At 38.4% G+C, this 25,110-nt stretch overlaps 1 protein-coding gene across 4 annotated transcripts in view; it reads right to left on the reverse strand.

Annotated features, from left to right (window-relative positions):
• Positions 1-24,540, reverse strand: part of MYO6 (myosin VI) — a 120,683-nt gene extending 96,143 nt beyond the window's left edge. For all 4 annotated transcript variants that reach the window (XM_026665191.2, XM_026665190.2, XM_026665189.2 and 1 more), the window contains exon 1: positions 24,422-24,540. The gene's annotated coding sequence lies outside the window, so the exon portion shown is untranslated. The remainder of the gene's footprint in view (positions 1-24,421) is intronic.
• Between the last annotated feature and the right edge of the window lie 570 nt (positions 24,541-25,110).

The raw sequence follows: 25,110 nt of genomic DNA on the forward strand, positions 1-25,110 counted from the left end.
AACAAGGTTCGGTCTTAGGCCCACTACTCTTCAATATCTTCATTAACAACAAAGATGAGGTAATAGAAGAGGAACTTACCAAATTTGCAGATGATACTACGCTGGCAGGAATAGCTAACACCCAAGAAGATAGGCTCAAGATCCAGATGGATCTTGACAGACTAGAACACTGGGCCATATTTAATAAAATGAAATTCAATGTAGAGAAAAGTAAAGTCCTACACTTAGGCAAGAAAAACCAAAAGTACACATATAGACTGGGTGAAACCAGGCTTAATAGCAGTAACTATGAGAAGGATCTTGAAGTCTTAGTGGACAACCAGCTAAATATGAGCCAGCAGTGTGCAGCAGCAGCCAAAAAAGCTAAACTGCATTAACAGAGGGATCAAGTGAGGTACTAATACCACTCTATAAAGCCTTAGTGAGATCATACCTACTGTACTGCATCCAGCTTTGGTCACATTATAAAAATGATGTTGAGACTCTAGAAAAAGTGCAGAGAAGAGCAATCAGGATGATTAGAGGACTGGAGACTAAAACATACAACGAACGGTTGCAGGAACTGGCCTTGGCTAGTCTAGTCAAGAGAAGGACCAGGGGAGACATGATAGCAGTCTTCCAATATTTGAGGGGCTGCCACAGAGAGGAAGGGGTCAAGCTATTTTTTAAAGCACCTGAAGGCCAGACAAGGAATAATGGATGGAAACTGAACAAGGAAAGATTTAATCTGGAAATAAGGAGAAACTTTCTGACAATGAGAACAATCAACCAATAGAACAGCTTGCCCTCGTAAGTTGTGGGAGCGCCATCACTTGAGACTTTCAAGAAGAGATTGGACTGCCATCTGTCAAAAATGTGTAGGGTCTCCTGCTTGGTCAGGGGGTTGGACTAGATGATCTACAAGGTCCCTTCCAACTCTGATTATCTGAAAAACAATATTCATTGGAGTCAACCACTATAACCAAAGGAATGTTATACTAAACTATGTACTGTCAAATGTTTAAGGACTGGTAGGTTGCACCAAACAACACCCTGAAATTAAAATGCATAATTTCTTAACTAGACCTACAGAAAAAAGATCAACTGCCTGATAAAATAGGATTTATTTATTTATTCAAGAAGTTTCCTTTTCTTTTGAACAGACTGTTTATTTCCAGACCCAACACATTCAAGTTGGTGAGTCAACCAGTACTGAAATTACACCATGGATTTCTTAAAGCCAACCGGATCTAACTATGTTTAACAATTGTATAAATGACCTTTGATAAGGGCAGTCTAACCACTGACCACATCTGCCAATAGTGAAGAACTGATCTATAAATTAAGTTACAGTGGAATCCTTTACTACTTCTCATTTTTGGCAATGTTGTGATGGACACAATGAGCCTGTCTAACTCAGATTGGCATCCTGATGTGTAGAAATTACAAAACCTCAATGGTTAGGAATTCTGGGATTTGCAACCCCAACAAGTTGAAACATACCAGATTAGGAAGAATGCTACAAGGCGCCATTTTAATCATACATTGTGATTAACTCTTACTTCTGTTTTGTTTTCGTAAGTTTTTGAATCATTCAGAAATCTTCATGTCCCCTACGATTAGCTACTTAGAGCTAAATAACCAATAAGATCCAAATAACTACTACTTACATGAAATATGGAAGTGAATTTCCTTTGACCTTGTTCATTAAAAATGTTGCATCAATATCCTTTAGCAATGAATTGCATGTATAATTGCACCTATATACTAAAACTCTTGTGTTTGCTTGATACTTTGTAACCTTTAATTTGGTGAATGGTGCATCACAATGAAACAATTGTTGAATCTTCTTAGCTCAAATGGGATAACTTACAGAATACATCAAAAATCTGAGGGCCATGAATCCCATGGGATTGAAATTTGGCAAAGTTGTGGCTGCTTTAGCACCATTGCCATGCTTCCCAACTATACTTTCCAGAAACCCATGGATTGTGTGGAGCAAAGGACGATAAAAGGTATGTATCCTCACCCTCTTTTCCGCCTCCTATGGCCCCTGTGAGAATCAGCTGATAGCAAAGCCCAATGGATGAGCAGCAATTGGCTGCTTTGGAACTGAGGCTGAAATTTGAAATCTCTTAATGGCAGTGCCTGATAAGGGAACAATGAGGGAGCAACTTGGATACCTGCTGATAAGATTGACAGGGCGGAAACAGGCAGTTGATAGGTGAGCCCTCTTCCTCCCTGGAGGTAGGGGACTCTTGGAGACATAGTGGAATGTGAAATGCAGATACAGTTTTCCTTGAAGTCCACTGCATTTTGGCTCCCTCTTGCCCCAGCAAAGTGGCAGATAGTTCCAAGGTTGGCCAAGGAGGAAGAGGAGACTTCACTGGCGCTCTTCCGAGGACCGTGTGGAGAGGGGAAATGGCACAAGACCATGTCATAAATGGAAAGAGTGGCTCAATGGGTCACAAGTTGTCTAGTATTATTGTCTAATAATGTGGTAGGAAATGGAGCCCAAGGGAGGGGTCAAATGCATCATCAGTCTCAAGTCCCTTTACGCCCACAAGAGAGCTAAGTCCAGCCCACCTTGAATTGCATTGACTCTTATCTACCACCAATTGACTATTAGTAGTTCCGTTTCTCATAGAAAGCCTTAGCATACAACAAACCTATATATTCATTTCAATGCCCAGACTCCTGATTTCTTTGCACATCACACATTATGCTTGTTGCTAGGCAACACAAGAAAGAAAGTGCAAGCAGAAATATTTCTCTTCTTGTTGTTCTGCTAGATCAGAGGTCTCCAAACTTGGCAACTTTAAGACTTGTGGACTTCAACTCCCAGAATTCTCCAGCCAGCAAAGGCAAAGTTTGCAGGCTGGAGCGTCTTCCCGCCGAGGAGTGGGAAGGGTTCCGCCCGGCGGGCGGGCTGCTTAAACTTTGCTCGGGCGGCACTTTAAAAGCCTGCTCCCAGCACCCGAGCAACTTCCCAGCAACTTTCGGCTTCCTTTTTCCTCGCGGGCACTCGCGCCTGGCCCTGAACCGCGCGGCGGAGGGGAAACCCGGAGCGCCGCCGGGTCGCCTTCTCCCAAGCAGCCCGGCTCGCCACTGGGCGAACCCTTCCTGCTCCTCGGCGGGAAGACGCTCCAGCCTGCAAACTTTGCCTTTGCAAAGTTTAAGCCTGAAGCCCGGAAACCCGAGCAACTTCCCAGCAACTTGCGGCTTCTTTTTCCTCGCGGGCGCCGCGCCTGGCCCCGAGCTGCGCGGCAGAGGGAAGCCCAGCGGGCGGGCGGGCGGGCTGCTTGGAGGAGGCTCCGGGCTTCCCCTCCGCCAGGCGCAAGCGCCTGCGAGTTAAAAGGAAGCCGAAAGTTGCTGGGAAGTTGCTCGGGTTTCCGGGGCTTCCAGGCTTAAACTTTGCAAAGGCAAAGTTTGCAGGCTGGAGCGTCTTCCCGCCGAGGAGCGGGAAGGGTTCCGCCTGGCGGGCGGGCGGGCTGCTTAAACTTTGCTCGGGCGGCACTTTAAAAGCCTGCTCACAGCACCCGAGCAACTTCCCAGCAACTTTCGGCTTCCTTTTAACTTGCGGGCACTCGCGCCTGGCCCCAAGCCGTGCGGCAAAGGGGAAGCCCAGCGGGCGGGCGGGCTGCTTGGAGGAGGCAACCCGGCGGTGCTCCGGCAGCAGCAACAGGCAGTTCCGCCCGGGCTCCGCTCAGTTGTCCGGCTGGGGCTGTCAGGAGTTGCTACCGCCGGCGCAGCTCCGCGCAGCTCGTCCCGCGTTGCCTTGGGAAGGAAAAGGCAAAACCAGAGCTGCTGAGTCTGAGCCTCCGGTGCCGCTGCTCCCGTTGCAAAGCACCGCCGCGGCTCTTCCTTTTTGCCTTTCCCTTCCTGAGGCAACGCGGGACTAGAGCCGCGCGGAGCCGCGCTGGCGGTAGCAACTCCTGACTCAGGGGGCCTCCGAGGGGAGGGGAAGGAGGAGAAAGGGGGGAAGGGGGGGCGATTCCCAAAAAATCTTGTGCTGACCCGGCCTGTCTGTCAAATTTTAAAAGTCAATGCAGCCCCAGAGCCAAAAAGTTTGCCCACCCCTGATCCAGAGGATAACCAACACATTTCAACTTTTCAGAGGCTGATGAACTATTGAGGGAAAGGAAATTGCACAAACATCTTTATTTTTAAAACTATCCACTCTGACAATCTTGTTTGTTTTCAAAGCATCTGTCGCAGTTGCATTGCTTATGTAGCAGCTCAGCCTGGTGATGTTGTTGTTGTTTTTATAAACCTATCCAGCCGTAAATGTCAAAGGGGCCTCTCTGCCTTTTTCCTGCTTTGGATCAGACTACTCAACACACTCTCTGAGAAACTGCATTTCACCCCATCTCATTGTTCAGCAAAGCTGTAAGGATCGAATCTGTTTCACCAACCTTTCAACTGCTCAGTGATTAAAGCCCTTATTTTATTGTTATTTTGAATATTGTTTTATTTTTGTGTGATATTTTTAAACCGTGTTAGCTGTCTTAAGCAGGCATCAGAATCGAAATGTGGGGTATAAGTTAAACAAATAAATAAATACTATAGACATGAAAGGTTTACATTTTAATTCACTTCTAAACTAGGCAATTAATGATCTCTTATACCATATACTATTCAATCAAGTAGTGTCATCCGAGGTACTTGAACTTATTATTTATTTTTCACTGAGTAGCATGACTCAATGTTAGTAACAGTGGCAAATGAAAAGCAAGATTCTGTTAATCTAAGATTTGTAATTCTAATAGCAAACTTTTTTTTAATGTCATATAATTATTTTTCATGGCATTGACATGTCTTTCTAAATGTTCTAAGGATTTGAGTCTTTTGAAGCAATTTACTCCCCTCCCTGTTTGTACTTAATTAAATGCAGTTAAAAATATTTTAAGCAAAGAAAACCCTAAAACTAATCAGTCCCCTAAAAATGAGTGTGTTCACATATTTTAGGAGGTAATGCACAAACAGACTTGAGGATCCATTCCCTCCCAAAGCTTGGCACATATAATTTTGCAAATTACTACCTTTGCCATTTTAACATCTGTAACATAGAATTAAAAAGATTGTACTGCATTACATTCAACAAGTTGCATTTGACTTTTGTCATCACAGGCTGGCAGGCATCTTTGGACTCAGCATATTTCTCAGCTTCTCAAGGGAAAAATCTGGTTATTAGCTATGAAACATCAAGGCTTAAAAACTCTGTTTAAATGATTCTGCTGTTATTTCAATTTAATGTGCATAAATCTCCCAGTTTTGTGCCAGCTAAGGCCTCGGTAAAGACATTATAAACTCTTGCCAGAATTCATTATGCAAATACTGTATAAAAACAATGGGTAGCCAATGCTAGGGCAGCACACCAAAATAGCATTCTACAAAAGACAGATAGATATAGACAGGCTGGTGTTAAAAACTCACTGCTTTGGGTTTTGAACTAACTGGATAACATGAGTTCTCTCTCTTTCTGTTTCACACACACCCACGAGTAACCATCATCATTATGCAAATTCAGATCCACTAGTACAGATGACTGGTCAGCCAAAAGGAATTTAAAGCTTTTTTTTAAAAAAAAAAAAAGCTCCCAATTAAAAACTTTATCCCTTTCATTAACCTCTGACTAACTGAAGTTTTCTTTCATCACATACCGCCTCATGAAACAACTCTCATCAAATTCGGAATGTGCTCATCCTCAACATGTCAAGAACTGCCCCAAAGAAAGATATTTGTCCCCAAATGCCCCCGTGGCACAATGGGGAGACATAAAGGACTGGATTCTGAATGATGAATTGTGTCTTTGAGAGGTGTTAGACAAGGGATATAAACTGGGGGGAAGCAAAGCATTAAAATAAAATAAAAATAAATAGAAACACTTCTTCAATAGGTTTTTTTTTTAACTTAAGACATTATTAAGAAATTAATGTGGTTCTGATCCAGTTTGCTGAGTTTGCCTGAACTGAGCAACATGTGTAAGTTTATTGATAAAATCTTAAGATTCACCATTGTGAGTTAAGGGAAGATATGTAGAATTAAAAATAAATACAAGAATTGCATGGGTGCGTGTTTTATTAACTGCCGCACAAATTTTTTGACCTTTGCCCAAATCAAGAGCAGTTGATTAACGTGTAGCCGCCTGGATTAAAACAGACTTTTCTTTTAACCCACACATTAAGGAAAATGTCACCAAGCATTGTACACATATCGTAAAGGGCTACATCAATTTATCATCATGAACCAAAGTAGTATTAGCAATCTAGCAATAGTAGTAGTGCAGCATGAGGTAGATTACAATTCTGAAAAGCATGGTAGGTGTTTCCTCCCTGGTGTGACAATGGCCTTTAGAGAATTACTTACAGGAATAAAATTGCCTCGTTTTGCAACCATGCAATTAAGATCTATGTTTATTAGATGACTGCATTTTTTTCATCTGCTTTCATCTAAGAACAGCAAACTAGGATTTGTACATGCCACAGCTAAGCTTTCCTGCTTAGGAACAGGCACATAATGCAAATCTGTACGGAAGTTCTATCCTTAGAAGTTGATGCTAAATTTGGTTTCTAATATTTGCCATGTTTACTTGTTCAAGAGATGGCTGCAGTTGTTAAATGAACTTTTCACTGTAAGGATTTATTTTAGGTATTATAAAGGTGGTCTTTTTTTTTTTTACTGGTATGGTCAAAGACAGGAAAGCATATTGTCTATACGACCTCAAAAATATTGAAAGAAATAATGGTTACCATGTGGAACAAACTGAATTGAACCTATAGCAGCAATAATGTGACTGAAGCCATTTCAACTACTTCTGCAGTTTATTCCCTGTCAAGTATTTATTTATTCGACACAAGTATTCCTCACAAAGTATATGAAAACTATTACCAGCAGAATGACAAAAAGTTCTCATTAATACCTAACTAAACAAAGTTTAGTTGGGCCGGTTAGCTAGCCATTACTAAGATCACCATGGACCAATTCTCCCAAATCCTCTTGTACACATTGGCTTTGAGATTCATTGTGAAACAAGGAAAATCAGTTTCTAACCTTAAGCATCTTCCAAATTCAGTTTTAAAAGGGAAACTGAATTCAGGTACTATAGTAGGAGCAGAGAACAAGGGATAAAAACAAGAACCATCTCTTAACACAATAAGTTTGTTCTTAATTCTATGTGATCGGTTTCTCTTTAGGTGGGCAATCAGGAGCAGATAACTAAACTACATTTGTAGATTTATTCCTTTAATCAACAATTGATGATTAGGGAAGTTTGTTTATTCAAAACATACATTAAATGGCAATATACTTGTAAAATCAACGAGATGCACAATTGTTTATAATTCTTCTATTGTCTTTTCTATCTCAACATCTTGATTTTTACACTCTGCCTAGCAGAAAGCAATAATTCTAAAGTCTTTCTTCAAAAGATGGTTAGATCAAGTGCTGTTAATCACCGAAGCATCTCTGTGATTTATATGTAAACCACCTTAAAAGAGTTAAATTTATTTTAAACCGGCTTTTTCTGTGGTCACAATTTCCTGACTACATCTACCAAACTTTGTCTTCAAAACATCTGAAAACATTTTTATTTTAGATATATAGTCAATAAGAGTCTCATCTGCTTCATCCTTTGAAAACTATTTATGTAATTGATTGAGGTGACAAATGAGAAGTCACAATGAAGGCAAATCTACAAATTATGTATCGTGATAAACAGAATTAACGTATGTCAATTTATTTGAATAGTAAGGCTTTCTTGGAGAATAAAACATCAAAACAAGTATGCTAACATGAGGTAGGTATTCTGAGGTAATGTTGTTTATACCACAGAAGTAATCCTGGAATTTCCACCCACACTTCATTATGATTCGTAACATAACAACTAAATGTCCACACCCTCTCTTGAAATAGATAAACATAGGTAAAAGGGTAATTATTTTACACTCATAAATTTATTAGAGGAATGATTTGTAGTTAGTATTCGTCTGACACTTCCCAACAGAGGACAAACTTTCCTGGTGTGCAGTTCATCAACCACAATCCTCTGCTATATATAGCCATCTAACAATATTCCAAGATATATGAGGCTACTAATTCTAAAATAAGCCAGAACTTCAAGGGCTATGAGCTGATGCTGTTCTTTCATGTGAAGAGGACAAGATTATATATTAGAAAATTGTTATGGAAAACTTCATCAAGGTAAAATGTTAAAAAGTAATTGTGTTGCATTCACCTTGGCTCTTAAATGTTGAGGTTCTTTCTAAGAAGAGGAAAGCCTATAGGATATTTTAATCATCTCTTAAATAAGTGTTTATGACTAGATTATGCTAGTCTCGTGTGCCTTTAAAAGATGTTGCAAAACTATAATTGACATGTTCAGGCTATGTTCTACTTATTTTGTATATAACCTGGTTAGACACTGTTAAATTAATCAGCAAATCACACAATATATTTCGCTTGGAATTAATATCTATGTCTTCCTCTACCAGGAATGTTTTAATATGTAGTATGTCTTCCTGTATCATTGGAATTAGGAATAAAAAGACTAAGGGTTATAAAGCATGTTGTTTTTCATTGATTTTGATATCTTTTGTACTGCTTCCTTCATGGAATAGCTTTATATATAAAACTAATTTGCTTCCTTTCAAGTGCAGCTGGATAGACGAGCTAAGAGAAAATCAAATATTATACATAATGAAATAAGATCATGTAATGCAACCATCCATATCTTGATATCCTCCAAAACCATTAGTTTACAAATCTACAATTTATAACACATTATAACACTTCATTCTGGGAGAAGACTGAGTAATGGTTTATATCCAACTTCTCCAGTCTGGATGTCTTCTAGATGTTGGACTTCTACGGCAATAATTCTTCATCCAAGAAATTGTTACTAAGAATTCTGGGACCCAGAGTTCTTGTATCTGGATAAGGCTCAGATTATGGAAGACTTCCTCCTGATGTACAGTAGCAAAACTATTTTGTTAATTAAATAGTTAATTTTAAAAAGTCTATTTAAAATTTAGCTACATGGTTCTCTGTTAAATCAAGTCACCTGCAACATCAAGGTACAGTTTAGCAACGTAGTAGGCAACTGGAAATACCAAATGCCTTTTTTGCAACATCTGAAGCTCCCTTAATTGTACTGCCCAGTTTTGCTGGAACAATTGCTAAATATTAGTGTAAAACCTTTGAACTGATTTTTGAAAATATATTTTTAAAAAGGACACCCTCTGCCTTCTAAATATACAAGAAAAATCATAGCCCTAGCTAGACAAATGGTGCTGTTCTGCCTACTTTACTCCATGATTTCAACTTTTTCCCCTTCCTGTCCTGTTAAAAAAGTTTTCCCCAAATTCTTAAATCTGCTCCCCCGTCAACATTATTAAATGAGCTGTGTGCTTAGAACACTTCTTCTCCCATTATGCATAACACAATCAAGTACTCCCCTGCTAAAACAAATATAGTCTGTTGTATGCAAACTGGCACACTAGTATCCCAATTGCACAAACATATGGCATTGTATCTGGTAATATACTAAGCAACTATTCCAAGTCTGGAAAAAGAAATACAGTATATGGAAAAGTACTTATCTACACAGCAACACAAACCTTTGCCAAAATGGTCATCACTCATATGACATCACTCATTTTCCTTGTATGTACAAGGAAATCTATTAATTTCAGAATCCCAGCCTTCCTCTGTCTCACAAAGAGAGATTCTATAAAAAGAACATAATTACACGTCTGTAGGATTTGGATTACTCTCCAGAATAATATAAATTTATTTAAATTAACACAATGTCATTGTTATAGGAACTGTGTTTTTCTTTATGAGATACAGGAAGTATAAGAAAGAGGCTTTTAAATTATACTTACTCAGAAATGGACTTTTGTCTTTATGATTTACCTAAATCCACCTATTTGGGGCACAAATATGAGTGTAAATATCAATAAAGTATAAAGTGTAAATAAAATAAATTACACTGATTAAGATTCAGAAGGAACCCAGAATTATTTTACTATTAATTTCTGCTTGAAAAGTTACTTTCTGCTAGTATTTAGGGGAAAAGTCAGGACAATAACAGAAAAGTTCCACCAGATTATTTGTATTATTCGTGGCCAAGTCTCACTCCCAGCCTGACAATGAAGAATCTAAATTGGCATGCTAACAGATCACCATAAACTAAAAAGCGAGCATTCTGAAATCACATTTGCTTCCCATATGTGTTGGATTAGTATAACCATAGTATGAATACTACTATCACAAACGCTTATTGATTTTTATGCTTAAAATGGCTTTCACAAGAAGTGCCAAAGTGGGACACGATAAAACAAACTAACAAAACCCTTAAAGGCACCATCCTCAAATAGGACCACCCCAATATACAATATAACAGGAAAAGTTCAATCAAAAGCCTTAGCTATGTGGCAGGATGTTAATTCATCTGAAAAACTAAGTACATTCAGCACCAACCATAACTAGATAGTGAGGGAATTGTATATTCAATATAAATAAAAAGAACTGAGGTTAATATGTGGCTATTTTGCATAGAAATTACTTTTATATGTACATTTCCAGAATTAGTTTGCACAGAGGTCTTATAATATCCTTATTCAAAAATCCAGAGGCCAAAGTACCATATATCTGCTTCCAAATGAAACTAAATTAAGTTGGCCATTAAAAAGCCCACTTTAAAAAAATATACCAGTTTCTTTTCTGTGTTGGTATTTATAAAAGATATATACAAGACTCCTTTTCTTTTACTGGTTAGCCTACTGCTGCTGTATTAGAAACCCTCTTTGAAAACTTCCTGAATTTTAAAAGGAGTTTGGCTGGGGATATGCAAAACCTGTAAGAAAAACAAAACCCACTGCCCTCTGCTTTTGTTTTCATTTTTATAAAAAAATATACAACAATAAGATTTTAAAAGATTGGACACTAGGGGGAACTAGAGGAAACTAAAGATTGCAATTAGAGCAGTATCCTGCCTTAAAATTGCAGGATGAATTGGATATATTTTTAGATAGACACTGGGTATATTTTTTCACATTTTTTTTAATTCAAAACATTTAAATACAAACTCCAAAAAATTATACAAAACAAACCACAACTAAACAAGACTACACAAAAAATAAAAAGTGCATAAAATAAACAAAACAGATGTATACATAAATTCTCCCCCCCCCCAGTTGAATACTGATAAATATACTTCAAAAGTAATGATTCCTTCCTCCTTATGAAGCAGGCACGTGACTTATAAATTTCTAAAACATTATTTACCCAACCCAGTTAGTCTGACATCTATTTACTATATGGAAACATAGTTAACAGGTAAACCCAATAAGTAAAATTAAACTTCAAAACTTCTTTTAACAACCTATATACTGTATTTCACATACAGAAAGGAAACACACTGGACATATTGATGGATATTTTTCAACAATGGAGTCAGAAATTAATTTTAATAATGTCAATAGAAACGTCTGCCTCTATAGATAGACTGAGTCTAAACAGTGTTATAGAAGAAAAGAAAAAAAATGACATGGTGTTAAAAAGATGTTATACTGAAGATACAAAAGAAACCTGCTGATGTCTTAATAATTAAAAGGGATATGCAATGAATAAATCAAAAGAAATACTTGGATAATTTTCATATACTGAATTTATAAAAGAATTCTGAAGAATCTCGTGGAAAGGGACAAAGAAGAAATGAAAAGAAATTAAGTTCTACAACATGACGCATAGATGTTTGAGAGGTGCAGAGCAGAATAGTATTTTATTTATCATCTCTATAACACAAAATGTATGGATCCTCCAGCTTCATCTTCCTAGGACAGTCTCCTATAGAAAGACTGAGGCATTACTTTTATCCAATCCAATGCACTGCAATAAATCTTTTGGGATATGAATTATATTAACTATTGCTGATCTACCATACCGTAAATATATTAGATTTCAGCTCCTATCATCCTTAGCCACCTTGGCAAGAGCCATGCTGGCTAAATAAAGTTTTAAAGCAGAATTTAACTAATTATGGCCTTGAATCCTCTGTCCATCTTCTTGCAATAACTAATGATTTATCCAAAGTCACCAAATTATTAACCATTTGACTGTACAAAATTGCATGAGTAAGGATGTCTGAGAATGAATCATCAGTGTTGACATTAGGAGTACTAATTATTTCAAGAAAAGCATGGTTTCCTTTTTGTCTTTTTATTATTGCTCATTCCCATAGAAACTTACCCCACAATGTATATTTACCACTCAGGTGCCTGGCTGATAGAAAGGAATCAAAATTTTGAAAGTCAGAATGTGGCTGAAACAAAAACAAAGGATTAAGATGTTATTAGAGACCTGAAATAGCTGTGTTGGAGCAACTGTGGAAACAGTCACTCCCCAATGTAGAAGTCACTTCAAAAAGCCATTCCAGACCAGTTGGTTGGCTTCTGCCAGAAGAAGAAATAAACAGTGGTTAGAGTGGGCAGGGAGGACAGAGTGGGGAAGGAGAGAACAATGCATGAATCAATAGGAGCATCACTGGGAAGTTGCAACAACTGAGGCCACGCCTCACCTCCATGCACATTGATTTGCACTGGGTTACTCTCCTGACATCTCATGACCTGGCATAAGGAACAGAACAGAACAGAACAACAAAGTTGGAAGGAACCTTGGAGATCTTTTAGTCCAAAACCCTGCTCAAACAGGAGATCCTATAGCACCATTTCAGACAAGTGGCTGTGCAGTCTGTTCTTAAAGGCCTCCACTGGTTAATTCTTCTCACTGTTAGGAAGTGCCTCCCTAGTTTTAGGTTGCTAAGGGAGAAAAAAACCCTTCCAGGGCAGAACAGCAAAAGGTTGTTCTTGGGCTTAACCGGCCACAGAGTAACCCTGGGATGCAAGCAGGTCTTTAAGGACAAACATGGTACAAATTATGAGGGAGCTGCATTCAGGAGTGGGCAAAGGGACCATATGAAGCTCACCTCCTTAGCGCCTTGAAAATGCATTCATGTTATTTTTAGACTCCGTCTCTGCATTAAAGCACATGTGTACAAAAGAATTCACAAAAAGATTACTGAATATTACTCAGTAATTCCACCCAGTAGAAGCAGGGCAGTTTCAGTGTACCTATTTTTCCTCATAATCCATTACCTCTCATAAATAAAATGTAAAAAAAGAGTTATTTTGGCTCAACGTTATTGCTGAAATTTTGCTCTAGTAAAAACTCTCTTACGTGCAATTCCTAGTGGCATTTCATGTTCAAAATGCAATAAAAAAAATCCATGTCAAATTCAACACACCAGGAGAACTAAAAGTTTATCGTTTTTATTACTCCATTAGTTTCCTCTCCGCTCCTATTAGTCAGCTTTCATTAAAAATTTACCAGGCCAAAGTATCACTTTTCTATCTTTGAGGCCCCAAAGAAGGAACCTGGGCTAGCATGTGCTATGATGGAGGTTGAAGTTAAAGAGCTGGACTAGGACTGGGAGACATTACCCGGGTGCCTTTCTGACAGTCATTGTCTGTCAGCCCACTCTACCTTACCGGGGTGTGTGTGTGTGTGTGGATAAACCATTCTGTATCAAGCTCCTAAAGAAAAGCACAAAATACAAATCTAGCAACAAATAAAGGTGGGAAATTATCATGCATCACAAACATTCAAAGAATGGGGCAGCAGCAGACTGTCAACTGCTGAAACAATTGGCATGAGCTTTGTACCATGACCACTATCGGATATCTATTAACAGAGCCATATAACGTAACTTTATTACCCTTGGAGAGCCAGTTTGGGCTAGTGGTTAAGACATCAGGCTAAAGACAGGGAGATCACAAGGTACTCCCACCTTAGGCACAAAGCCAAACTGGATGATTTTGGGCCAGTCACTTTTTCTCAGCTCTAGAAAGTAGGCAAGGGCAAACTACTTCTGAAAAAGAAAAACCTTCCCAAGAAAAAACTGCAGGGACTTTTCCAGGGACTTTCCAAGAATCAGACACTACTGAATGGAAGAAAAAAAGAATACGCTTGGCAGACTGATTTGCTAAATCAGCAAATAAGATTGAAGTGCAATGTCACACGTATAACAAACAAAAATGTTGTCAAATGCAGCACATTTACAGGGCCACCCTCCATATAAAATGTTTTCAAAACATTTTTTTCCAGATGCATTGGGAATTACAGTTTCCAGAATTCTCAGTCAACCTGGCCCTATAGTAGTCACTAGGTAGGAAAAGCTTGCTTTACATTCAAAAGTCACACTGTTTTGCTATGAAGAAATTAGTGGGGGGAAATTGTTTTTGACCCCTGGCCTAAATTTGTTACTGAACATCTTCAACAGATCCTTGTGTACTGAATATGAAACTTTACACCAAAATAAGGCCATGGCATAGATCAACCCAACTGCACTAAGGGGGAGGCCAAAACAGTATTGTTGTTTTACCTACTACTGTTTCAAGGGAAAAGTACAAGCAAGGCCAACTTTCAAATACTCAGATTAAAATCAAATGCAGATTTGCCCATTTTAAATCTCCTTATTCATAGTTCTAGAATGAATTCTTATTAAAAGCTTGGAAATAATACAGTAAATTGAGATTGGCTACTGGAGAAACCAACACACCATCGAAGACTGCTAGAGCCTCAATTTGCAAAGCACACCAAAGCCACCACAATGATTACAAATCAAGTTCAAGACATGTAACTGTCAGAATTAAACAAACCTTATTACAGCACAGCAAATGAATGAATGTTACAATGCATGAACTTCATCACACATCACTTTCAGTTTCACTGCCCTAACTCTGAAATGTGAAAAATTCCGATGTACTATAAAACAGGCTAAAGTTTTATCTATCTTTCAGGACCAGCTCCTTGCCTAACCTATGGTCACAAGCCACAGTCATCCCCATCTTCAAAAGGGAGACCCAAGCCTAGCTGAAAATTACAGGCCAATCTCCTTATGCTGCGTCACCTGTAAAGTCATGGAATCAATTATTAACCAATCCATTATCCTCCACTTAGAGACAAACAACCTACTCTCCAATAAACAATTTGGTTTCAGAAAAAAACTATCCTGTAATCTGCAACTTTTACACTGCAAAAACATATGGACGACACAACTCGACCAGGGCAAAGCAATAGACGCAATCTACATAGACTTCTGTAAAGCCTTTGATTCAGTGGTACACGACAAACTACTCCTAAAAATAAAATCCTATGGTATCTCTGGACAACTGAATAACTGGATAGAAGCATTCCTGTCAAACAGACAACAAATGGTCAAAATCGGGAGCGTCCTATCAAATCCAGTACCTGTCAATAGTGGTGTCCCCCAAGGCAGTGTTCTAGGACCAACTCTCTTCATACTCTACATAAATGACCTCTGTGATCATATTAAGAGCAATTGCGTTCTCTTCGCTGATGATGTAAAGCTGTTCAATACCACAGACAATACTGCTACCCTACAAAAAGATCTTGACTATGTATCTGAATGGTCAAACAAATGGCAACTTCAAATCTCAACAAATAAATGCTCTGTCTTACATATTGGCAAAAAAATCAGAAAATAAAATACAAGCTGAATAGTCAAGATCTTGTTGATGACCCAAGCTCTGTAAAGGACCTTGGAATACTCACCTCTAATGATCTAAGTGCTAGAGCCCACTGCAACTACATAGCCAAAAAGGCATTAAGAGTTGTTAACCTAATCCTACGTAGCTTTTTCTCTGGTAATATCACACTACTAACCAGAGCATACAAAACATTTGCTAGACCAATACTGAATACAGTTCATCAGTCTGAAACCCTCATTATGTATCTGATATTAGCACAATTGAGAAAGTCCAGAAATATTTCACAAGAAGAGTTCTCCACTCTTCTACTCGTTGTAGAATACCTTATGCCACCAGACTTGAAATTCTAGAACTAGAAAACCTTGAATTACGCCGTCTTCGGTCTGACTTAAGCATGGTATATAAAATCATACATTGCAATGTCCTACCTGTCAATGAATACTTCAGCTTCAACCATAACAACACAAGAGCACACAATAGATACAAACTCAAAGTAAACCGCACCAAACTTGATTGCAGGAAATACGACTTCAGCAATAGAGTGGTCAATGTCTGGAATACTCTACCCGACTCTGTAGTCTCTTTCCCAAACCCCAAAAACTTTAACCTTAGACTGTCTACTATTGACCTCACCCCTTTCCTAAGACGTCTGTAGGGGGCGTGCATAAGCGCACCAACGTGCCTACCGTCCCTGTCCTATTGTTTCTCTTATTCTTTTATTTTTCTTATATGTACCCATTTCATGTATTCACAACTATGTATACACTTATACTTATTATCTTGTAAACAATTGGCAAATCAAATAATTAAATAAATAAATAAAAAATAAAGAATTTTAAGAAATGAGAACTGTGATTGACGTTGATTCCAAAGGTGCTTTTTTTAATGAAGCAACTGGACGTTCTGGTGTTTCTTTGAAAACGTTTTGCTTCTCATCCAAAAAGCTTCTTCAGCTCTGACTGGATGGCGGGGAATGGAAGGACCATCCAGTCAGAGCTGAAAAAGCTTCTTGGATGGGAAGCAAAACATCTTAAAAGAAAAACCAGAATGTCCAGTTGCTTCATGAAATAAAGCACCTTTGGGACAATCATGACCTGGATGACTGTGAATCCCCATAGATTGGTGTTGATATCACTTAACAACCAGATGCACATTTACTATTAACTCCTTTCCACTTACACCAAACAGGAAGTTTGTTGCAGACAGTGCACAAAAACAGTGATCAAATCCCAGGTTATGATGTTCATGCAAAGCACCTAAATAAACAATATGCTTCCAAGCTGCTCAAAGGGGTGAATAGTCTGCAGCTGTGCTGTTTCAATAAAGTTTTTGTCAACTGTAAGCTCTTAAAAAGAGAATTATGTAAACCCTTCTTAAATGAGGCAAGTCAAGTTTTTTTTTTAAACAAAACTTTCCTCCTCCCCCACCCCCCTTGGGAAATTTGACTTAAAATCATCCTAGAAAAATTTCAAATATCTAAATATATGAATATCTGAATAAAGAAATGCTTTAGGATTCATTCTTTGAAATATTTGATAGCAATTCTCTTTCTCTCTTCCCTCTCTCTCTCTTTCTCTCCTCCCCCTTCCTCCCTCCATATTTGTGTTTCACTTGTCCCTGGTTTTTGAAGTGGACCACAAATCTGAATCATCTTTTTCTAAAGAAGAAAATAAAGTGGTTAAGATTGACAATATCTTTCCAAAACCATTTCCGCCTCTACAATGTCTTTGTGTATTCCTACAGAATATGATCCTGCTCATAACATTCAAATTTCTTCTAAAAAATATATTCTTACAACTCTTACAATCATTTATTAAATGTTAAAAGTTTAAAATTTCAATATAAACTCTATTTTGTTATCCTTTTCTCCCATGTGTAAGAAACTTAAAATAAGTCATGCAAAGTAAGATCGTTTTAAGTCCAGCCTTTCCAGAAGAGACTGAAGCACCTCCCACTTCTGGATGCTCTGAACAGCTCATGGGAGAAATTATATAAACTGCAGACAACATCTGGCATCTCTTGTAGAATTTGGACTTATTTTAAGACCAAGAGATCCTGGCCAAGAACTACAAGAACTACATCAGAATGAGGATTTCCACCACCAGCAGAACAAATTATCTGTCTACTGTTTTAACATATAAACACATTATTATTTGAAAACTTAATACTGAGTCCTCTTCATCTTTTTTTCCAGTACAATCCCAATTTGAAGCTACATTATATTCTATTTTCTTCAACCTTTCCTTTTTTATATGATTGTTTTTTTACTATAACATCTAACCCAATGAATTTTTCAGAGTGTTTAATAATGAAACAAGCACAAAATTGCAGATCATTGTGCAGCAAAGGGCATTCTTTTTCATTACCTCTAAGCAACCCAGGTTAGTTAGTTTCTATGCAGGCAAACCTGGAACAAAAAAGAGCTGAATGAAAACATAACAATTTTTAAAATGAGCTCTGTATTCTTCACGTACAAAAAGTGAGCAAAGTCTTAAAATATGTTAAGCTTGGCATACCTTTGGGTCATCTACAAGCTATTTAGAAGCTATTTTGTTCAAGAGATTAAAATACAAGTTTGCCTGACTTAAAAGGCTAAGCATTCCAAGAGGCTTGGAGTTGCAACAGAGTTGCCTCCTTCTTATACATACATCAGCACATTTTTATCAGTCCTTTCATTCAATAGAAACAAAACTTATCACTGTCCCTGTGCCCATAACTTTATTTCCGGCTTGCAAAGATACCCTTGATAGCCACATGACCTTGTCTGCCAAATACGTCCTATCTTTTAAAAAAAAATGGGAAAGAAAGATAAAAGGTTGAGGCAAGAGAGCGTGGCTCTTAATTAAACTATTTCCCTTTCTAAAGAAGCTGTTCTTTAAATCCCAGTTTTCAAATAATGCCTAGGGTGAAATCCAAGCGGAGTTTTCCATTATTAGGACAGCATCTACCAATAGCAAAGGGAGGAGTATACAATACATACAACAGAATAGCTTCTATCAGGAAAAAAAGGGGGGGGTGGATGGCAGTGATCCAACACGGAGATATTAAATCATCCACTATAGATTCACCATTTTAATCAGTTCTGTAGATGGGGAAAAAAACAATAATACAGATTGACCTGAATTACACATTGAGCCATGATATGGCAACAATGGCTGTTAGCCAAAGTAGATGCTTTTATGCCTAAGCAGAAACCGTTTAATTAAAGGAAGAAGGGAGCAGTAGAAGTCCGAGCAGATCCCATCCTGCCAGCCTCTGATGAAGAATGGAAACACCTATAGTCAACATTATGATGGTGACGATATTATCCATTCTGTCTTGTCCGACTCTTGGAGAGTCTATGAACCAGGTCTATCCACATCTTCCCATCTTGCACTACTTCTTTGAGTTTTTCTATGGCTTTTGTTGATGTCAACTTTAATGGTATCCAGCCATCATATCATGTTCTTTGGTGACATGGTTTCCGTTTACTGCTAACACTTCCAAGCATAACTGCTTTCTCCTGTGAATTCCTGTGCATGACATGGCCAAAATAAGTGAGACCCAGTTTTGTGATTTTTGCCTTCCAGTGGCATATCTGGTGTTACGCTGGTCACCTTTGCTGTCCAAAAAATACGCAAGAGCCTTCTCCACCACAAATAAAAGCCAACATTATAACAACACAGAATCCAGTGAGCAGAGCAGACACTTCCGTGCCATCACTTTGATAAGGGTTGGTAAGGATTATCAGATTTTGCTCTGATCATCTTTCTGTTAACACGTTATCCAAAACAAATTCTCAGGGAGGGAAAGGTAATCCTCACTCTACAACTGCTCTGTTTAGTGACCAAAATTATGAAATCAGCTCACAACTTACAACTAACTCACACGACTGTTGCAATATCCTCATAGTCATGTGATCAAGATTTGGGCACTTCACAACCATCACAGCATTCCACAGTCACACCATCACCATTTCCATGCTTCATAACCAGCTTCTGACAAGCAGAGTCAATGGAGAAGCTGACAATAAAATAGAAAGTCATGATCACATTGTGTCAAGCCTAATTATGATGCCGGAAGTGGGGTTGTAAATCAGTTGTGGTCATGTGATGTCTCATTTAACAGCCGTATTGCTTAGAAACATAGTTGCTGGTCCCAATTGTGGTTGTTAAGCAAAGTGTTAAGCAAATTAGTGATTTTGATTCTGCTTGATTCCCAGACTTCAGATTAGGTTTATGAATGTACATAGATATGTCCTTCTATTTTTACAGATTGGGATAGTTTCTGCTTACCTCCTAAGTTTTTTGCTGCTTTTTCTCGACCTTATTAGTCAGTAGCAAGACTCTCCAGTGCATATCTCTCTGTGTTAAGCACAATTTACATAGTAACATTTCTGTTAAGTCAGTTTAGTTAACCATAACTTGCTAAATAAGGCACATTTGAAAAAGATCAGAAATGCTAAGTCATAAAAGATTGTTAACAAGCTACCATGGCTGGGGTTACACAGTCCTACAAACCTGAACGAATTGAATGATATTATAGCTTAGCACATATAAAAGCAATCTTTAAATTCTGGTTGGATGCATTTTATGATAAGTACAAGTAAAGATGGATCCAAATTACTGTCTTCCTGAAGTTCAGTGAAACTTTACAGCCAATATGTACGGAACAAAGTTCCCTCCAAGGTGTAGACAAAATGAGAAACTTAAATAACTTTCATAAGAAAGTTACTTAACCGTTCAGTTCTAAGCAAAACATATTTCAAAATAATTCATTCCCTGTGGAAATCGAAAAAGGTCACTAAGGCTTTTCAATTGTGTTGTTTTTGAACTTTTACAGTTACTGGTTTGGCCTCTTGGATATTCAGCAACAAGAGAGTGTTGTGGTTTTTCATGTAACAAACTAAAATACAGAATGAAATAAGCTAACAACTAAGCCACTTCATAGATTCTGTTGTGAAAGGACTCATACATCAAGAATATTAAATCAGCAACTCTTTGTCTTAAAGCACTAATTATATGTTCTTTAAAAAAGGTTTACAATATTTTTCCCTAATCTCAACCTAGAGAGAAAGTAGCAACTGAAACAGTTTATCATCTCTTCCATTGTTTCCACTGCTTCACTTCCCAATACAGACACCTCTACTATTTTTTAAAAATCCATTTTAGGAATTGTGATTAAAAAAGGTGCAACTCTATAAAAGTGTGTGTGTGTGAGAGAGAGAGATCCACCAGACGTTCAAATAGCCATCAAGAATTTATAACAGTGTTCTGCAGTTGGGAGATCTTTTGTTCCATAAAGTAGATTGGACAGCAAAGTATCACTTTTCAAAGGCCTGTTAATGTGTTATACTTGCAGCACAAGAAGACTTCATTCAGATGTCAACCTTTGTACTCTCCTGAATTTCAGATCAGGTTCACGGATCATTTTACAACTTAATGATTTCATGAGCTGTGTGAGAAATTATCTCACTTTTCAGAAACGGCCTTTTCTTTTTTCTCTTTCTTTCCTGGTGTATGAATTGCAAATTTAGAGATCAGATGTTGAAGCTGTGGTTAAAAACTGAACAATATTTCATCTTCTAAATCAATGAATGCAACATTTTGGTGGCGGTTGTTTATTTTCTTCTATCCAAAAGAGAAAAGCAATTCCCAGTCATTTTCCCGCTGGGACCTGCTTGCTGGGACCTGTATCTCTAGGGAGAACTCTGCATGCAAGTTTTTTACAGCAACAGGTGTGCTTCTTGCATTCAGAGCCTTTTGGGATCCCTGTGCATACATTCAGAATACAAGACTTGTATCTAAACACTTAAAAAAGCAAGGGAAGACTACATGCAATGTCTATAAATATAAAAAGCAGCCTTTCCCAACCAGATGCCTTCCAGATAAGGAAAATATATGGAGGTTCCAAAATTTCCAAATAGCACATTCAAAGTTGGATGACATATAAATTTAATATATCATCATCCAAGATAGTATGAATATATCACAATGGAGAAAGCTACCCTAGGATATCACATGGAATATGGAGAACAGGTGGATAACAGATGTTCAAAAAAAATCAATCCTGTTACCTTTGAGAGATAGAGAACTGGTTTCCTACTTCTTTAACTCCAAGACAACATTTCACATTCACATTTTATTTACGGTATAAATAATTTTAAAATTACCTAATTGAAAACTAAATAATTTGGTATAAGGGGTATGGGAATTTAAAGACAACAACATTAACAGAGTGATTTGGCCACAGAAAATACAAGAACTTTATTGCTATGTTAAGAAGCTTCAATTTCTATATGTAAATCAAAATTGCACACGCACAAATCCCATCAATTTTGGAAATCAGAATTATATAAACTGGACTAAACTGTTAATATCAACAACTCAAAATAATTACATGGTTAATTTTATAAACATTACAAGTTTAAGATAATTATCAGTTATTTTTCTTCCTTAATCCAATTCAAAATTATCTTTGCAGTTTAATGTACATTTTCAGAATTTTCTCCTGCTGTTTCTCATTTTGTCAACTGTGTGCAATACAATAAATTGCAATTGTTCTGTAAAGACCTCATATTTCAGCCTTTTCCAAATTGGCACCTTCAAAATACATTGGCTTATTGATCAACACCTATGCAGGCAGGGTGTGGTTAACAGATGAAACTAAATTTTAATCATTGTAGTGCTTCTTCAGCAATAAATCACAACTCACTGGATTCACAAAGAATCACACACTATGCCAAAGCCAAGCTTATGTCTTGATATATCAACACCAACTTGGAGTCAGGGTTGCTCATTTTGTTTTGAAGCATTCTCCCATGCATTAAATCTCCACTCCATTCATGAGACCCTTCAAAGGGGGAAAGTTCTTGATGTGATATTCAATATATTATAAATTACTCCTTTGATGGGGAGTTTTTCAGTTAAATTCCTCAGGTCATCAAAATATCTGGTCAAGCTCACTATTTTATCTCCTACACATAGAACAGAGGAGACAAGGAAGTATGCAGATGTATGTATATGACATTTTCATCTTAACAGATCAAAGTTAGAAATGAATAAGCTCAAAGTGAGCCTGGTGTTCAGATAAACAACAATCTTTCCCAAACAACAACATACCCATTCCATTCACATTTGAATCCCACTCTTCTTCCTGTGACAGAGCTGACAAAATCTTATCTTCTGATGTTCAAAAGACACCAGGAAAGCTTCAACTCCCCATCTCAAGAGGGAAAACTGCTCTCTGTGGAGCCATGCCATCCCGAAACTTGTCAAGTTTATTCTGTCAATCACACCTTAGAACATATTCTTCAAGGGACCATGGTACTTTGCCTTTTAATTCCAGCAGATAGACTATATTAAGCAGGTGCATGAGCAAAGGGGGGGGGGGGGAAGCACCATTCGTTCTGTGCATCTATTTCTAAATATTTTGAGAAAGTCTGTTCTCTACTGGCACAAAGATAAGAAAGCCTACCTTTTTCCTGACTGCAATAAATCCCAAAGCATTTCCTCTTTCTTTTTCTGTGTTCTGCCTTTGGTCAAGGCTCAGGATTTTTCTTCTAACACCAGCAACACAAGTTACACACTAATCAGCATATTCTGAATTTGTTCTCAAGTGGCATGTTGGTTTAGGGAATAAACAGGTGAGGTACTATCCCTATGAAGAAATAACCTTTGAATAGGTTTGGCTCCTCATGCTGAAACTCTTTTTAATATTTTGCAAGAGTTTAAACTTAAGGAGCACCTAATCCTGGACACAGCGACATGACAAAACATTAAAAAAAATATCTCCATCTCAATTGCAAATACTAGTTAGTTGGTAAGATTAATTGATTCTTCCCTATCTTAGATGTCTCCCTTACCTTATTACTTCAAGGAAGCAAACGGAGGGAAGAATTGGAAATTACAGAAAGAACTTCAACTTTTTCCTCTGCGTTTAAAAAGTTTTGCAACCTCTCCCAGCCCAATCACTTCCCTACACAGAACAAATACTCCATTTAAATCATAAAGGTGAGTCATTATTTTTCAATACTTAACACCCTTGGCTTCTATAATCATATATAACATTCGTATATCTCTGTGCGTCACTTTCTTGGACCTGCTATTTTCCCGTATGTATTGAACTGCAACTTCCATCATTCCCACCCAACACCTTGAATAAAGAGAGGAACTTATACTCTACATATCTAAAGAGCACCACGTTGGGGAATATTGAAAACAGAGAATAAAAAGCCATTTATTTTACAGTATTTAACCGACACACCTCGAGGGTCAACAAATAACACTCGTCCATACCTTCGAGTATACAAAAAAATAATAATACGCTGGCTAGGCTACAAATGCTTTTGAAGATGAATGCCCCTTTCTAGGGGATCCTTCGTATCACGAATCAGAATAGAGCTGGAAGGGACCTTGGAGGTCTTCTAGCCCAACCCCCCTCCCCCCCCCCCAAGCAGGAGACCCTATATACCATTTCAGACAAATGGTTGTCCAATCTCTTCAGGATAAGAAGAAACTTAAAAGTCTCATCTTATCCTGAAAAGCGCCGCGACTAAAAACCAAACATAAACTTCTTCGAGGATTTTTAGAAGACCTCCTTAAACTTTTTTTTTTTGGGGGGGGGGGGAGGAATTCCCCAACCTCCACCTGTCCGAATAGTAAACCCAAATCCCTCGGGGCAATACCGAGGGGGAAGCATCCAGGAAAAGGTCCGAAGAAGAACCAAAAGCAGCGAAGAGACCGGGTGAAACGAGTCACCCGGGAAAGAGGTGGGGAAAAAAAAAAAGTCGGGATGCAAAACAGGGAACGAAAGGCAAGAAGCGCCGGCGGGTCGGTCGGGGCAAAAGAGACAGCGGGGGTGCTCCCGCCCGGCTACCCCAAAAGTTTTACCTGCCACGACCGTCGCTCCGTCCTCAGCTGATGCCGCCTCAACTCCGGCGCTGCGCGGCTCTGAGCTTTCTCTTAACTCCGCCCTCGCGGTCTCCAGAGCCTGAGGCCGGCTTGCATTGGGCGGAGTTTCCTCTGACCTCACGGAAGACGGCGAGGGAGGGGAGCGGGGGTGGGGAGAGGGAAGCACCGAGCGAGAGCCGGCTGGTTTTACTCTCGGTCAGGACTAAATAACGAGGATTGCTGGGCATGCGCAGTCAGAGGAGCGAAGTTTAACGCTCCACGCGCCCCTTCCTCACCCGCCCTTTTTTCCCTCTCTCTCTTAAACCCTGTGGTTGGACTGCTGATGCGCACGCAGTGAAAAAATCTGGACAGAGCAAACGCTGGAAGAAAGGCGGGGGGGAAGCATGGGATGGTTGCCGGGCAGAGCATGCGCAGTCGCTTGGCTACCGTCGGCCTTGCTCTGAGGACGTGAAAAATGTGAGAGTTTGTAAGGGTAACTTATTTTATTTTATTTTTCTTTATTTTTAGTTGTCAATTGCTTACAAGATAATAGGTATAAGTAAAAACATAGTTATGAATACATGGATACATATAAGAAAAATAAAAATATATATAAAATAAACAATAGGACAGGGACGGTAGGCACATTGGTGCGCTTATGCACACACCCCTTACAGACCTCTTAGGAA

Source organism: Notechis scutatus, chromosome 1 (assembly GCF_049901735.1).
Source record: "Notechis scutatus isolate UNSWTSFEM ecotype Mainland chromosome 1, rNotScu1.2, whole genome shotgun sequence".
In the NCBI taxonomy this organism is placed as follows: domain Eukaryota; kingdom Metazoa; phylum Chordata; class Lepidosauria; order Squamata; family Elapidae; genus Notechis; species Notechis scutatus.